The sequence below is a fragment of the Mastomys coucha genome, unplaced genomic scaffold (genome assembly GCF_008632895.1).
Source record: "Mastomys coucha isolate ucsf_1 unplaced genomic scaffold, UCSF_Mcou_1 pScaffold20, whole genome shotgun sequence".
NCBI lineage: Eukaryota > Metazoa > Chordata > Mammalia > Rodentia > Muridae > Mastomys > Mastomys coucha.
In genome coordinates, this window is record NW_022196903.1 from 21,440,505 (window position 1) to 21,455,669 (window position 15,165).

The 15,165-nt window shown below is 38.3% G+C and overlaps 1 pseudogene; it reads left to right on the forward strand.

Annotated features, from left to right (window-relative positions):
- Positions 1–832: 832 nt before the first annotated feature.
- Positions 833–8,159, forward strand: LOC116098489 (annotated as a pseudogene).
- Positions 8,160–15,165: the final 7,006 nt, after the last annotated feature.

The following is a 15,165-nucleotide window of genomic DNA, read 5'->3' on the forward strand; positions in this document are numbered from 1 at the left end:
CCGAAGATGCCAATGCAGACACTTCATTTGTTTACATTCAACAATGAACATAGTTGAGGTCTCTGTATTTAATGATTGTAGGAATTCCATTGGATGTATTTCCTCTAAATTTTCAAAATAGTTATTTTATAACATATCTTTTTGTAATATTTATTTCAATATAGGATTAATGAAAGAATTATCAAATTTAAAGGAATTTATTTTCACTTTTAATAAGACTACGAAATCAAATTTATGATGAAGATATATGAAAAATACTATTTTGAAGTTTTCCTGTTGACTAGAATTTCTCACATTAGGTTTATACATAAATATATTTTAAAATATCACATCATCTTACTAAATACACTCTGAGTGCAGAATTGATTTCAGACATATTTTTACTGATTTTCTCTGTCCTGACCTCCTGGCTTGGAGTCTTCTATATCTCGTAGTCTCCTTCCTAGCTGTATGTTTCAAGCACTCTACCATTTTATTACTATTTCCACATTCTTTCCTTAAATGTGTTTTTCTACTTTTGGTGCCATTTCTCCATTCATGACCTACAGCTACACTTATTCCCACATTCATATATATAAAAGCATATTAAAGACAAATGCTCTCTATCTCTCCCTCTCTCTCTCTGAGTATGGGACTATTTACTAAATATAATAATAGAAAATTTCCTGAAATTTTCCTAATTTAACTTTTATTGTAGAAGAACAAATTTTTATTGTGTATACATACTACATTTTTATCATTTCATTTCATACTACATTTCATACATTTAATTTGCTGATGATCATCTGGGTTGATTTCATATTATTCAACGGTAAATAAAGCAGGAGTAAACATGGAGGTGCAGGCATTCCTGTGCTGCAGTGTAGAGATTTTTGGGTATAGAATTATACAAATTGTATACCTTTGCTTGTAAGTATTGTGAGATTCTATCATGTTCTATGAAGAACAGCTCTAGTTAAGAAAACAAATGACAGTAAATGCTGTAGATGGGGTAATGAATGAAGCCATATGAGCCACTGGTATCAGCGTGAACTGGAGTTATCATTAAGTTATCAGCATCTAGGGGAAAAACCAATGTTATCACCTGATCCAGATACATCATTTACTTCTTGTTTGTCAACTTCCACCCACCTTTACAACTCCACTTATTTTGATTTTATTAAGTAACTTTTTTATATATATCCTAAAGGTCTGTTACCTACGTGTAAGATTTTACCGTTTTACCTTGGAGTCTACTAGCTTGTTTTTCTTCACATCTTCTGCAGAAGATTGCTGGATAATGTATCATCATTATTGTCCTTGGTCAGATATTCTTTTTGTTGAATTATATTTTCTCTTTCTGGATCTACCACGAAGAGTTTTGAGCTGCTTGAGAATGTTGATTTTATTATTCTACTGCAGACCCTTAGTAATTTTTCCTAATTGATTTTTTTCTACAAAATACATTAGAACAACATGATCTACATTCAGTGTTGTCAATAAAAGTTCTGGATTACTTTAATTGCAGTTTAATTGTTTTGTTTTAATTATAGTTGAGTATATTAATTGTTTCATTTATTTTATACATAAATTAAGTATTTCTTTTAAATTGTCTAATAATGACTTCTTAGCTTAAAATTAAAATAAAAATCACAAGTGCTTCTCTTCACTTTTACATCATGTTAAAATTTCTCATTTTACATCTTACAGTAAAAAATCTATTTTTCTTTATTTTACTTATCCAATTTTGATATATTGGACACTAATAATTTATGTATTTTGCTGTTTCTTCTCTATAATATCCATTTATTCTCTTATGCTCATATGCTCATTATGCATTTACATTTTATGTTTTAATTATTAAACTATAGAAATTACAGTATCTTAAGAAATCTTATGTAATGATGATTTTAGCTCATACTACAAGTAGTTTATTGCCATTTATAGTTTCTCTTTCTATTTTATTTTTGCTGCTTTTCTTTTAATCATTTTTATTAGATAACTCCTTTATTTAAGTTTCAAATGTTATCCTCTTGACTGGTTTCCCCTCTGAAAACTCCCTATCCCATCCCCCCTCCTCCTGCTCATCAACCCACACACTCCCACTTCCTGGCCCTGGCATTCCTCTACACTGGGACATAGAGCCTTCACATGACCGAAGGCCTCTCCTCTCATTGATGACTGACAAGGCCATCCTCTGCTATATGGGTCCCTCCATGTGCTGCCTTATAATATAAGAGAATTTTATACTCTATAGATACTTATTTAGTGAAATGGGAAATAGCATGCACCCTTCAGTTTTAGAAAATACGGTAGCAAATGGTCTTGAGATTTGAAAATTTTGTCCCTTAGTTTTCTTCTTGAATGATAGTGTTGGGAATTAATATACATGATTTCTAAGAAGTATTCTTACAATTAAGGAGGACTGTAGGACGTAAAACCATGCCAGAAAGTTTGGTAACGTCAAGACATAGAGACTCGGTGATCACACAGCTGAGGCTTAGGTGACTCCCAGCTCCCTGCCATACTCCTGCCATGGAACAGGTGCCATGCTTCTTATGTAGAAGAAATGTGACCTGTAGTCAAATAGGCTGAAAACAGAACTCTCCATGCTATTGAGGTACCTAGAGGCCAGGAGGTTTTCCAAGATGCTCTCCTTCCCAGACATTCCTCCCTGTAAAAGGTACTTAACCTCAGTCCTACCCTGAGGAAGGGGTAGGTTTTATGCATCCACTTTCCACCATGGTAATAAACTGTTTAGAAGCAAAGACTGTCTCTTTTCACCAAGATCCGCCATTGGGAACCATGGAGAAGGCCTTCCCTACAGAGACACAGCCTTATCTCCCATAGAAGGCCTCCTAGCCACAACAGCTCCTAAGCCCGCCTCTCCCAAGTCCAGGAAAATCTCCTCTGGAACAAGCTGGAGCTCCCCCTTTCCTCTCTTCTGCCCCATAGATGCTGTCCTCAGACTTCGTTCTCTGCTCCTCTGCGGTGACACCCAGTGGTGCCTGATTGTCCAATAGTCTGAAAACCCCATGCTGCCTTGTTGCAGGTCTGAAGACCTCCAAGCCAACTCCGGCTTTCCCACTTCTCAAACTGTACTTTCCTACCCCCAAAGCACTGTCTCCACTCTTCCCTATGGCCCAGCTCCTGCTCTGGTACAGTGTGGGATAAATGTATTCAAACTCCACATGTTCTGTCTCTCCAAGAGGTATCGCTGTGGCAGAGATGATGCAAGCCTACAACCCTACAGCAGATGTGTGCAACGTTAAGGGCAACTCTATGACCCTCTTTAAATCTTAAATTTTAAGAAGTTGATATGGGACCAAGCCAAATAAATCAGCATTTAAGATTGCTACTTACTTATCATACAGCTCACTGGGGTTCAGGTGCCAGCACATACAACTGACAGCTCACAACCATCTGTAATTCCAGCTCCAGGAAAACTGATGCCTTCTTTTGGCTTTTGTGGGCATTGAACTCATGTGCCCAAAGGCACACATATACACAAAGTCACACATATACAGATAATTAAATATAAAATATTATGTATGTATATACATATTTTTCTTAAAGAAGTTAATGCAGAGCAAAATGTAGTAGTACAGCCATATATCCATGGAACTCTAAATGACAGGGTAAGGGGATTGGAAATCGAAGAAAGCTCTGAAACACAGAAAGACCTTTTTCAACCATAAATAAATAAATAAGATTTTTAATGCTATTATGATTATCATTTATTTATTTTATTTATATGAGTATACTGTAGCTGTCTTCAGACAGACCAGAAGAAGACATCTGATCCCATTACAGATGATTGTGAGCCACAATGTGGTTGCTAGGAATTGAATCAGGACCTCTGGAAGAGTAGTTAGTGTTCTTAAGCACTGAGTCATGTCTCCATTCCTGATTTAAGATGATATTAATGACAGATATGCATTAGTATAGCATTGACACATAGAATAGCTGAAAAGTGTGTCTTATTTTCAGAATGTTTATTTCCATTAAAACATATAATAATAATAAGTATTATTTATTAATTAGCTAACATATTCCAGACAGAATACAAATAACAAATCTGCCATCTTAAGGGAGCAGATGTTTACTTAGAGAAAGAACATGATTTCATAATGCAAGTTAATGCTCCATTTCTGAGGCTTATTTATACCCATCACCATTATATAGGAAAGCTATCTCTTGTGTACAAACCAATTTTTGATGAAAATAAAATGCTTGACCTTTCCAGGCATGTCTTCTTTGTTTACTTTAACAATTGATATTCCAGAATTTATTCTAAAAGATGCCAAACATAAATTGATAGGAAGTATCATTTAAAAATCCCACCTATTACCCATTTTATATTTTGTTTATAACTGGTGAAAACATTACTGTAATTTTTGAAAGGGTAAAATGGTGCATGCTTTATTAGTAGTTCGTATAAGAGTAAAATATTTTACTTAGAACGTGTATATGATAGTTTCCAGGTCATTTAAGGAAATGCTTGAAATGCATCCCAGTTACTTTCACAAATTAAAGATATGGGAGAAGCTGGAAAAAGAATGCAAAAGGTGAATAGTACATTTGAACTCAACAAAACTTTTGTAAAATGTTGTCAAATTGAACTAACCAGAAATTCTTCATCTTTCTTACATTATTACAGAAGTGTCCAGTCTATAATTTCATCACTTTATCTTGGGTGTGATTTCAGTAGCACATAGTTATTATGCTTTCTTTCTTTACATAGGAATAAAGTTCTTGAATCTCATGCAAAGTCCACAATATGTCTCATCACCTTTTCTGAGTAGCTATCCTTCTAGGACCTGTGCCTTGCCCACTTACCTGTAAGATTTTGTTATAAAACACACAGAAGATGTTTCTTTGAATCAGAGATTCACTCTATTACTTGGAAGTAATACATGGTATTTTGTTCAGAATTTTTGAAAAAAAGAACAAAAACAAAAAAACAAAAACAAAAGACAAACAAAAAAATTAGTGACCTACTTTGGCCAAGTGAAAAGATCATGAGTAGGGCAAATTTCCATGTGCTCAGAGAAAAGGTAAATTCGCATGTAACATTATCTCTAGTGAAACTTACATAAAGAAAAACTAGCTTAAATATTCAAATTTATAAAAGAATTCCATAGAGTAGTGAAACTAATGAAACTGGAGAACAAAAATGCAGCTCTAATAATTAATTGAGTGTTGTATAAACAAAGTTTCTTATTTTGACTATAGTGGATAAAATGCATCCAGCTTGCATGGGTCTAAGAAAACTAAAGACAAATATCCTTGAGAAATATACATGCAATGTTGAAGCTGAGGAACAAAGATTTGATTCTGAAATGTAACAAGATATACTCTATAGAGTACACACTGTTTGGTTACTAATTTGTACTTAAAGCTCCAAAATGTAATGCAAATACTATCCTTTACATCTTTCCTATGTTTTCACTGTTAATAAACAAAAAAAAATTCTCATCAAAGTCTAGCAATCTGAGCATATAGTGTTTATCATATGAAAAATATCACTGATGTTAATTCTATAAAATGTATTTATAAAACAATGGGTCCCCGCTCCATGCACACCTGGCTGTGGGAGGTGGCAGTGGCAGCTGGGGGGACATTGCCAGTGATGGAAGTGGCAGAGGTTGTTCTCTCTGTCTGTCATGCTCGTCCTCATCTGGGTTCTGGGACACTGGCTCCTTTTTTTTTTTTTTCATTTTTTAATTAGATATTTTCTTTATATATATGTCATAAGATATCTCTTTTCCCAGTTTCCCCTCCCCCCACAAAAAAGAAAAAAATTAAAACAACAACAACAACAACAACAAAACCCCTGTTCCCTCCCCCTCCCTCTGCTTACCAACCCAACCTCTCCTGATTCTAGGCCCTGGTATTACCCTACACTGAGGCATAGAACCTTCACATGGCCTAGGGCCTCTCCTCCCATTGATGACCGACTTGGCCATCCTCTGCTACATATGCTGCTGGAGCCATGAGTCCCACCATGTGTACTCTTTGGTTGGTAGTTTAGTCCAACCAACAAATTGGGAAAAGATCTTTACCAATCCTATATCTGATAGAGGGCTAATATCCAATATATACAAAGAGCTCAAGAAATTAGACTCCAGAGAACCAAATAACCCTATTAAACATGGGGTACAGAGCTAAACAAAGAATTCTCAATGAAAGAATACAGAATGGCTGAGAAGCACTTAAAGAAATGTTCAACATCCTTAGTCATCAGGGAAATGCAAATCAAAACAACCCTGAGATTCCACCTCACACCAGTCAGATTGGCCAGGATAAAAAAACAAAAAAATCAGGTGACAGCAGATGTTGGAGAGGCTGTGGAGAAAGAGGAACACTCCTTCATTGCTGGTGGGATTGCAAGCTGGTACAACCACTCTGGAAATCAGTTTGGAATTTCCTCCGGAAATTGGACATAGTACTACTAGAGAACCCAGTTATACCACTCCTGGGCATATACCCAGGAGATGCTCTAACATGTAATAAGAACACATGCTCCACTAGGTTCATAGCAGTCTCCACTTAGCAGGCTCCACTTTACTGAGAATAAACCAGGGTTTTTATAGTCACAGGAGAAACTGAAAACAAGTCTCTAGATTACACTACAAAGAAAGTTCAGGTGCCAAAGTCCCCAGGTTCAGAAGATCTTGAGGGGGCTGGCTGGCTGGCTTACTCAGGCGGTGGGCATGGTCAGGCGGCTTCTTCAAAGACAAACAGTCAACAGAGAGCATCTGTCTTAACTCCCAGGTGTTAGCGTCCAAGCAGAGGCTGCCAGAAATCCGATGACTGAAGTGAAGAGGGAATGTAACAGCAGCCTTATTTACAATAGTCAGAAGCTGGAAACAACCCAGATGTCCCTCAACAGAGGAATGGATACAGAAATTGTGGTACAGCTACACAATGGAATACTACTCAGCTATTAAAACAATGAACTTATGAAATTTTTAGGGAAATGGATGGATTTGGAGAATATCATCCTGTGTGAGGTAAGCCAGGCACAAAAGAACACATGATATGCACTCTGATAAGTGATAAGAAGATCAGAATATGCAAAGTACAATCCACAAATCACAAACTCAAGAAGAAGGAAGACCAAAGTGTGGATACTTCATTTCTTCTTAAATGGGGAAACAAAATACCCCTGGAAGGAGTTGCAGAGACAAACTATGGAGCAGAGACTGAAGGAAGGACAATCCAGAGACTACTCCACCTGGGAATCCTTCACATATTCAGTCATCAAATCCAGACACAATTGTGGATGCCAGCAAGTGTTGGCTGACAGAAGACTGATATAGGTATCTTCTGAGAGGCTCTGACAGTACCTGACTAATATAGAAGTAGAGGCTCACAGCCATCCATTTGACTGAGTACAGGGTCCCCAATGAAGGAGCTAGAGAAAGGACCTAAGGAGCTGAAGGGTTTGCAGCCTCTTAGGATGAACAACAATATGAACTAACTAGTACCCTCAGAGCTCCCAGGGACCACTGGCTTCTTATGGATGCTCTGGCCATGGCTATGTTGCCATGATCGCCTTAGTCTGCCTGCCAATCCTCAAGGTTTCCTGCCTGCTTCTCTCAGGGCTTCTCATCTTAGATGTCTTCTGGGTGTTTTCCTCAGCCTATTTCTTTAACAGTAATGTCATGGTGAAAGTGGCCACACAGCCAGCTGACAATCCCCTCAATGCTCTTTCCCGGAAGCTCCACCTGGGACCCAATGTGGCGCGTGATGGACCTTGCCTGTCTTTGCCTGGAAAATTGGTCTTCCCAAGCTCCACTGGCAGTCACTTCTCTGTGTTGGACATTGGGGACATTGTGATGCCTGGCCTCCTGTTATGCTTTGTTCTTTGCTATGACAACTATAAGAAAGAAGCCAGTGGTGACTTCTGTGGGGCCCCTGGCCCAGCTAATATCTCTGGGCGCATGCAAGAGGTCTCCTACTTCCACTGTACCCTCATCGGGTACTTTGTAGGTCTGCTCACTGCAACTGTGGCGTCTCGCATCGACAGAGCTGCCCAGCCAGCTCTCCTCTACTTGGTGCCATTTACCTTATTGCCACTCCTCACTATGGCCTACTTAAAGGGTGACTTACGGAGGATGTGGTCTGGGTCCCTCCACTCCAAGTCCAGGAGCTTCATGCTCCTGGAAGTATGATGACCGCGGGAGAGGTGATCAGAGCGCTCTCCTTGCCCTTTTCTCTCAACGTGTGGTTTTGTTCCCTCTACAAGCTGGCCTGACTCAAAGGCATGCCTGCTCACAGAACTGCAGTGTGACTGGAGTTTGTGTCTGAGGGCAGTGTTCGCAGAGGGAACTGGAGCCCCGCACAGCCCTTCTCTTCTGTGCTCTGGGAGAGTGGACCCTTCCAGAAGGGATAGGCCCTCCCTCCCGGTGCTCCTTCCTCTTGTTTTACAAGCACCAGATCTTGGTGTTTTTATGGATCTGCACCAGACTGTAAACTTGTGGGGAGATAGAGAAGCTGACTTATTTAAAAACTACAAACAGCAAGGAGTTGTTCTAGAACTTTGAACACTAAATGGACGAAAATCAATTAGCAAACTTAAGTCTCTTCAGTGAACCCTCCAAAACTTTGGGACCAGTTTCTTCTGGGGGGACTTTATTATCTGAAACCTAGGGCAGAACTTCTGCCCTATTTTTTTCCTTTTTCTTTTGGATTTATTAAATATTCCCTGTGGTGTGAAGTGACTTATTTAATCCACAGACATTGAATGGCTTCTTACAACATACATGTAAGAATTTGTTGTAATGATATATAGATATAGATATAGATAGATAGATAGATAGATAGATAGATAGATAGATAGATAGATAGATAGATATGCACATAGATATCTATGAGTAAACAGAGACTAAACCTGCTAAGATCATGCTGTGTAGCCTACAGGGGCTTGCTGTCATTGGAGCATGTAGAACAGTTTACTGTGGCTTCCTCGCATAAGCTGCCATCTCTGGTAAGAGTCACGTGCAGTTGTAAGCTGTGGACGTACTGAACTGATAGACTCGTGGGCTGTGGGATCTCCTTCTTTTGATAAGTGTAGCAAATTAGGGATGACAAGTTTGAACTTTTTGACCCTTTTCTTTTTACAGGCTTCTCCCTCACAGTTTTTAGAAACCACCTCTTTGAACCAGTGCATGTATTATAGCAGCAGGTGTCTTTTTGCTTTCTGATCATAGTAATGTACTACCTGTAAATACATTTTTCTATTTTATATTTTTTTTTGTATTTTTTGACATTTCGTTTCATTGGTGCGCTGTATTTTCTATGCCCTTAGTCACTTAGAAAAAAAAAAAAACAAAATGGAAAAAAGCAAAGCAATCCTTCTTTGCTGTGGTGATTACAGTCTCAGTTTACCTGTGGTGACAGCTAGGCTTTGGGGACAAATGTCAGTTGCCTCTGCAAATGCATCTAAAGTCCAGGAACTGGAGACAGAGCAGGCAGCTGCTGTGACTTCAGAACCTGGCCTCTCGCTGGCTGGCTGAGGGCTGCACAGAGTCTGGCGTGGGTTCACCTGCACCTCAACTGGTGAGCTGCTGCCTGCATGGTGAGACAGCAGGTCCTGGAATCTGCTCCTTCCTGGACTTGCTGGCATTGTGGCCTGCCTATCCCCATCCCTACAGGCTTTGCACAGAGTGCACAGCCTGTCTTGTTGATGGAGCAGCCTGCCGCCATGCTGTTGGTTCCTCTGTCATCTTCAAACTCTGCTGAGGGGTTTGAAGGGTTAGTTTTGTCTTTAATAAATGACTCCTTTTTCTAAAAAAAAAAAAAAAATGTATTTATAGATTCAGATGAGGTTTGACTGCAGTGATGCCTTATTTTTTTTTTTTTAGATATTTTCTTTATTTACATGTAAATTTCTCCATTCCCAGTTTCCCCTTCAAAAATCAATGAAAACATCATATTCATGCTTTCATTTCAAGACAAATTTTTGTTTCTAGATGAAGCTTGGGGAAGATGATTAAGTAGATGATATTTTCACATTTTGACCTAATAGAAAAAAAAAAAGAACCAGGAAGCAGGAAAATTGTAACACTTTGAAAATACCATACCTAAGAATAATAGAAATAGAGGAAGAAGAAGAAACCTTGGTCAAAGGCACAGAAAACATTTTCAACAAGATCATAGAAGAACACTTCTCTAATCTAAACAAGGAAATACCTATCAAGGAACAAGTAGCATACAAAATACCAGATAGACTGGACCAGAAGAGAATTGGGAACATTTTTCTTTTTCTGATAGAGGCTTTTCATAGAATTTTGTTTTCGTTTGAGAAATGATCTCTATTTGACTAAGGCTGACCCCTCAAACTCATAATGTTCTTGTTGCAGCCTGACCAGTGCTATGACGGAGATTTGTATAATCTTTTGTGGTTTGTGGTATTGAAAACAGAAGCCTAAAACAACCTTGAAGATGATTCTGAGGTTAACTATTTCCCACAGTAACCCACTCAAAGGTACACATCTTAAAAGACATTCCCCTGAGACCTTTCTCCAAAATGAAAAATTAGACAAAGAATGTAATAATGAAGGGAGTAGTGTTCTATAAATAAGACTCTGGAGGAAGAGTGGATCTGCTTGCTTTGATTTTACATCTCATTTTAATTTCAGAAAAGGCTGGACTGATTTTCAGGCTTTTGACCTCTTTCCTTCAAGTCTCTTTCTCTTTCTGAAGGACTGAGTTGCTATGCGCGTCCTTGGGCATTCATCACTTGGTGCTGACATGTCTGTGTCTGTTTGATAGATTAATGGGCCAAACTGCCAGTGCTCATTTCCTTCTTCCTGTGACTTTAGCACCAGCCGATGGTTTTGAGACATTTCCTTCAGCACCTGGAAGCATTTTAAGAGTTTTATTGATAAGACAGTTTAGGAACAACTGCCTCTTTAAGGATAGCTTCCTGTCCCTAAAACCATGAAAAGTCTCTGATAGATCAATTGTTCCACATTGTTGCTTAATCTAGAAATTGATGCCTTGTATCTTTATGATTTCCAGATTAGATTAATTCTTGTTTTGCAAATTTGCTATTCTGTGATTGGCTTAATAAGCTTTTTTAAAAATTGAACTGCTTCTGAGTTTATGAATGAAAGCTATATAATAAAATAATAAAAAGCATTTATACTGTGATTCATAATGAAAATATAATTTTATAATGTACCATTCAAAAATAAATTTCACACATTGATTTCTATGGATTGAGAGATTTTACATTATAGTACTGTAAAAATATTAAAGTTATTTTTAAATTCAGAAAGTAATTGACAAACTTCACACATTTTTCAATTTAAGTCATATACTGAAACATAACAGATAGGTACCTGCATTTTAGTAAAATAATTGTACATCACAATGATGCAATATATATTTATTTTCTATAAGTATACAGCCAATTACCAAAACTAGGACTGGTTAAATGAATGTTTACTTATTATTTTACAATTTTAACATGTGATGAATTGGGACAAAGTGAGACTATATAGTAAGTTCTTAGAAGGGATAAAATTAAACATCATCCATGGTTGTGATGATTTTTTTAAGTTGGTCTCCTGATACTCTTTCAAGCTTGCTGTCTAATGGTAGTTCTCAAGACAGAACATCTATGGAAGATAGGAGATTCCCTGGAATAGCGCTTGATATTATTAGTTTCTGTGACTAAGGTCAATGGAAAGTTAAGCCAATTCATTCCAGAGAGTACTGTTCTAAGATCAGGTATGAAAAGCTAGATTACTCAGCTATGAAAGGAATAAGCAATGGAGGTGATTGCTGAAGGAAAGGGGAATTAAGAACAAGAAGTAGAAGGTAAATATAAACAGCAAGGATGACTCTGAACAATTACTCAATAGAGGACATTAATGCAATGGATATTCCTCCTCCTTGTGTTTTTTTGTGTTCGCACATATAACTAGGTTAAAAACATATATTTCATTTTCTTATCTTTGTCCTTTGTATAGAATAAAAATAAGTTGATTTTATATGAGACTTTAAATATTGTTACTTTAGCGTAATAACTTAAGTTACATACAATCAGACTATTTCAAGACTGATTTTCAGGATAAGACAAGCAATGGCTTCTTGCTTGCAAGAGAGTTTAACCACGCTATGCTGATTTAGATTCTGGCTATTCACAGTATCTGTATACATAGGGTGCTTTCAAAGATAAGTCTGCCTATGAGGCTGGAAAGGGATCCATGTGTGATTGTTAATGTAAGCCCAAATGAGGTAAGGAGTGATCAGTTAGCTGGGAAAACATCACTTCTAGCTATTTCTTTAATGATATTTTTGGAAGAATGTCTTACTTAAATATCTAGACAGAATAAAGCAGATCCATCCTCATCAGTGAAGATAGTAGAATCCAGGGTAAGGAGAAAAGTGAGGTAAGATCTAACTCTAGCTCATACATTATGGCATTGGAGCTCAGGCACTGGAGCCTCTAGAATTCAAGCAGCAATATGTATGGCCATGGTGTCTTCTGGGAAGAGTAGAGAGCCTTTGGGGATCATATGATCAAGAACAATCTACTGAGTCATAGGGTAATGCTACATTTTGTTTTTTTTTTTCACTTTACATCCTGCTAGCTGACTCCCTCCGGGTCAACCCCTCCAACAATCCTTCTTATACACCCCTCCCCTTCGCCTCTGAGCAGGTGGGTTCCCCTGGGTATCACCCTGCCCTGGCACATCAAATCTCTGTGGGGCCAGGCACATCCTCTTCCACTGAGGTCAGACAAGGCAGCCTGGATAGAAGAAAATGTCCCCTGGACAGTCAACAGCTTCTGGGATAGCCCTGCTACACTTGTTTAGAACCTATGTGAAGATCAAGCTGCACATCTGCTACATTTGTGCAAGGAAGCCGGGGTCCAGCCTGCATATGGTCTCTGGTTGGTGATTCAGTCTCTGAGAGCCCCAAGGGTCCAGGTTAGATGATACTATTGGTCTTCCTGTGGAGTTCCTATTCCCCTCAGGCCCACCATCCTTCCCTCTATTCTATAAGTATCCACAAGTTCCATGCACTCTTTGACTCTAGGTCTCTGCATCTGTCTTAGTCAGCTGCTGCATGTATTCTCCCAGAGTATAACAAGAGTATCATTAATGGTGTCAGGGATTGGTGTGTGACCAGGGAATGGGTGTCAAGTTGGGCCAGTTATTGACTGACTTTCCCTCAATTTCTGCTCCATCCCCAATCCCTGCATTTCTTGTAGACAGGATAAGTTTTGAATCAAAAGTTTTGTATGTGGTTTTTTGTCCCTGTTGCTCCACTGGGGTTTCTACTTGGTTACAGAAGGCAGCCTCCCCAGGCTCCATATCCCCAATGCTATGAGTCACAGCTATGGACACCCCCATTGATTCTTGAAAGCCTTCCCTATCCCAGATCTCCCTCTCTTACTGAAGATGCTACCTCCTCACTCTCCTTAGATTCATTCTCATTGCCATCTGAGCATTTCTCTCAACCTTCTCCACACTAGATCCCAAACCTCTCCATTCCCTTCCTGATCACCTCCCTCACTCAGTTCCCTCCCTTCATCTGCTTTCAAGGACCATTCCATTACCCCTTTCAAGTGAGGTTCAAACATCATTGCTTATGCCCTCCTTCCTATCTAGCCTCCTTCGGTCTGTGGAGTGGAGCATGGGCACCCTGGTTTTTTTGGATAATTGCTATTTATAAGTGACTATGTAGCATGCATGTCATTTGGGACTTGGTTACCTCACTCAGAATGATACCCTCAAAATCCACCCATTTGCCTGCAAAATTCATGATGTCTTTATTTTTAATAGCTGAATAGTATTCCATTGTGTAGATGGAATACTTGTGTAGAGAGACATCTAGTTTGATTGCAGTTTTTGGTTACTATGAATAAAGCTGCTATGAACATAGTTGAGGAGTGATATAACTGGGTCTTGAGGAAGAACTATTGCCAGCTTTCTGAGAAATACCCAAATTGATTTCCAAAGTGGTTGTATAAGTTGGCACTCCCACCAGAAATGAAGGAGTGTTTCCCTTGCTCCACATGCTTGCCAGCATATGTTATTACTTGAATTTTTGATCTTAGCCATTCTGACCAAAGTAAGATGGAATCTCAGAGTTGTTTTGATTTGCATTTCCTGAATGACTAGGTAATTTAAACATTTCTTTAAGTTCTTCTCAGTCATTTGAGATACCTCTGTTGAGAATTCTTTGTTTACCTTTGGGCCCATTGTTTTTTTAATTGAGTTATTTGGGTGGTTGTTGTTTATCGTCTTCAGTTTTTTTTATAAATTTTGGATATTAGCCCTTTGTCAGTGTAGGATTGATGAAGACCATTTCCAAACCTATAAGCCCTGATTTTGATTATTTCCTGCGTCCTAATCCTTTTTGGTTCACTTACTGCTTATTTTTTATTTTTTAGCTTTCAGGTATATTTTTCAATTGCTGGTATGAGAACTTTCTAATTTTTTTTTTTTTTTTTTTTTTTTTTTTTTTTTTTTTTTTTTTTTTGGTTTTTTGAGACAGGTTTCTCTGTGTAGCCCTGGCTGTCCTGGAACTCACTCAGAAGACCAGACTGGCCTCGAACTCAGAAATCCACCTGCCTCTGCCTCCCAACTGCTGGGACTAAAGATGTGTGCCACCACCGCCTGGCCTCTAATTTCTTTATGGAGGCAATTAGTGCCATAAACTCTCCTCTTGGCACTGCTTTCAATGTATCCCATGAATGTGGGTATGTTGTGCTTTCATTTTCATTGAATTCTAGAAATTAATTTCTTTCTTTATTTCTTCCCTGACCCAGAGATCATTGAGTAGAGAGTTGTTCAATTTCAAAGAGTGTGTAGGCTTCCTGGTGTTTCTGCTATTGTTGAAGTCCAGCTTAAATTTATGATGGTCTAGTAAGATACAAGGCGTCATTTTGATATTTTTGTATCTGTTGAGGCTTGCATTGTTATTGACTATATGGGTAGTTTTGTGGAAGGATTCATGAGGTGCTGTAAAGAAGACACATTCCTTCATATTTGGGTGAAATATTCTATAGGTGTCTGTTAGGTCCATTTTATTCATACTGTCTCTTAGTTTCGTTATTTCTCTGTTTAGTGTTTTGTCTGGATAACCTGTCATTTGGAGAGAGTAGGGTGTTGAGGTATTAATGTGTGGGATTCAATGTGAGATGTAAACTTTAGCAAT